The sequence below is a fragment of the Myotis lucifugus genome, unplaced genomic scaffold, assembly GCF_000147115.1.
Source record: "Myotis lucifugus unplaced genomic scaffold, Myoluc2.0 scaffold_456, whole genome shotgun sequence".
Classification (NCBI taxonomy): Eukaryota; Metazoa; Chordata; class Mammalia; order Chiroptera; family Vespertilionidae; genus Myotis; species Myotis lucifugus.
In genome coordinates this window covers 428506-431716 of record NW_005871504.1, presented here as the reverse complement: position 1 = coordinate 431716, position 3211 = coordinate 428506, and positions in this window count along the sequence as shown.

Here is a 3211-nt window from a genome sequence, read left to right as displayed (position 1 = left end):
GAGCATTTCTAAATGGATAGAAAATCATCATTCCTAACTCACTATACACGATTTTCTTTTTATTATTAAAAATCAAAAGGATGTCTCTTTTTAATGCATGCAAACGGAGGTTTTTTGTTTGAAATACATTTAGCTTTCAAAACATATAATAGGCAATATGGTTTCAATGATAATTATGTCCATTTTATTTGCTTTATTTCCGTCAATATACAGCAGAACCTAGCAATACATGACATATTCTACTTATTTTCTATGAAAAGTAAATTTTAAAAATCCTTCAGTGGAGAATTTACCACTCCTTTTATCAAGGATTATTTCTTTCCCTTAAGATTATTTTAAAAACAAAATAAGGAGCCTTTTAATCATTTCAAATATTTCATTACTAGGGCTCTACTCACAGGTGGTTTATCTATAACTCCCTCCTCAGAGCAATCAAAGCTCCGGACCGGTGGCTCTCCACCAAGAATGATTTCCCCTTCCCCTGGTAACACCTGGCAATGTCTGGAGACATATTTTTGTTGTCACAACATAAGGGAAAGTCTAATGGCAACTTAAAAGGTAGAGGCCAGGATGCTGCCAAACATGCTACCGTACACAGGACAGCCCTCACGCCAAAGACTTATCGTGACGAAAATGGCCACCGTGCCAAGGTTGGGAACCACTGTCTTAGAACAGTTCATTCACATCAAGAAAAACTTCAAAATGAAGAAAAGGAATTTTCAAGGCCTGTTTTTAGTTCACTGCTTCCTAAACCCGTCAATTTTAGGTGTTTCAAGTGTAGTTTTAGTACATGAACTTGAAACGTTTGAATTTCTGGGCATGGAAGTCAAAACACTATGGATGACACCCAAATTTCCCTTTTTGTCCTCAGCTAGAACTGAAGCTGGCATGCCTTTAGGGAAGTTCAGTTCACAGGCTTATGAGACATAAATATTGTGACCAATTCAAAAAAAATGAATCTGTTAAGTGGGGCACACACTGCGCTAATGCCTGCCAGTGACTAGATGAATAGATGTGGTTCCCATCTCCCATGGTGGGAGCTTAGCTCCTCTCCAAACCAACAGTCCCAGGATACGAATATTCAGTTCCAAGGAATGTTCTTTCAAACCACTGCCAGCAAGAGACAGAACATGGAATGGTGAGAAGCTGTCATGAACAATTGGGGGATGTGGAATTAAAGAAGAGTCTCTTCATTTTCCCAGTATCGATCTCATGACTAACCCTATATCTCTCTGAAAATCTATGAACAACAGTCATAATAGGAACATTAGAAAAACCAAATAAACCAAATAGAGCCATAACCTAAAGGAAGGAAGCACAGATATTCAACATACACTCTGCTCCTCTCTCACCCTGCACGGTCATTTTATTGAGTTATATCCACTCGTCTTTATTGTTAGAATTGTCTTCACATCTACCCTTGTCCTTAAACTAAACCATTGATTGATAAAAGTCAGGAAAAATGACAGATCATCTTGGGAAGCCCCCCCCCCCGCCATTTAGCAGACAATCAATGAAGTGAACGGACATATGGAATGAATAACCTCAGGATACACATCTGGTTCATCTCAGTAGAGGGTTTAGAACCCAGACCAACTTTCTTTCTTCCTAGCATTCTGCTTCTATCATCTCTCACTTCTACTATACAGTAGAAATAGCTAGCTTCGGTGAAGTCATGATTAATTCTAAAATGAGAAACAAACAAACAAAAAAAGTTCTCTCTGTTAATTAGCAGAGAAACCATATAAGGATTGGCACAAATGAAGGAGGAAGAAAGCCTTAAGATTTGGGTGTAGAGAGGAAGGATAAGAGGAGCTCAAAGGAGAAATGTTTGTTAGAAGCATTGTCCCAGATGGATAAATAATTCACAAATGAAAGTTTATCTCATGAGTCAAAAATTCTCCAAAGGGTCAATCTTTAACTCGATAACCATTATTATGTACTTGGGTATCTTAAGTCAAAGAGCTTATAGGTGTACTTGGAAGTAGTAATGATTAACTAGAAATAGATTTTTTAAAATGTTCACATGTTAGTAATTAAATTAATAACATGCAAACATGTATTTATACAATCTTAAGACACAATTATGTTGTATATTACTACAAGTTCTCACTCATGAATTTATTTTTTATTTAAATGTTAGCAAGGACACAGGTTAACTAATTGCGAGCAGGTAGGAATGTGTGCGATGGTGAATTCCCAGTTATACAGGACAGTTATCCAGTGGAAGGATGCCAACCTGGGTGCACTTTATTATAAAGTTGCTGAGGGCAACACGGCCATACTGAAAGCAGTGAAGACACACCATATTTTTCAAAAGCAGTTGGCATTATAAAGTGATTTGATAATAAGTACAAAAATGTCCTGCAGCAATCAAAGCACTATGCATTTCCCATACCAAGATGTATCAGTCTAGCAGTGAAAAAAATATTTTTCCCATTGTCACTCTTTCAGAAAATCTATTTGAGGCCTCAGGACAAAGGCTTTGTAAAATACTGTCATTTTTATTATACTTCTATAAAATACTCAAACAAAATGCACAGTATAAATATTTTTTTGAATGAGTTTAAAGTCTTTAAAGGTCTACTTGCAAATGAGATGTAGTCACCTTATCAATGCCAAACTTTCTAGATATGGATTGCAGTCTTAATGTCCGACACAACTAAAACAAAAAGAAATGATGAATAATAACATCAAACAAACTTCTCTGCTCCATTCAGGTCTCATCATAGAGGTCTTCTGAAACACGGATTTTTACACTCCAAGGTAGGAGAGTAGCCACATATAAACATGAGTAGCAAGCCTGAGGAGCTAACAGGAGATGGGGCTGGCAGCAGATATGAAAGGACACAGTGTGTATTGAGGGGGTGGGGAGGGAGAGAGACCTAACTATTATTTGGTAGGGGATCAAGTCCCAAGTTAACATGCCATCTACTTAGGAATTTCTCTACCATTTTTGGTATGCCCAATGATGTTTGCATTGCAAACTGAATAGACTGCTTCTTTTATGTTTCTTTAATATTTTTTAATCATAGATCTATAGGTGTTGTTATATGACCTTGTAAAACATTCTTTAAAAGCTATGCTTTAAGAAAATCCTCCCACAGCAATTGTAACTAGAGTAAAAACTTTTCATAGTGTAAATCTTCATCATTTTCAAACTTTATGTTGGTGGATACATCCCCATACCTAAATATGGTGCATACAGGCC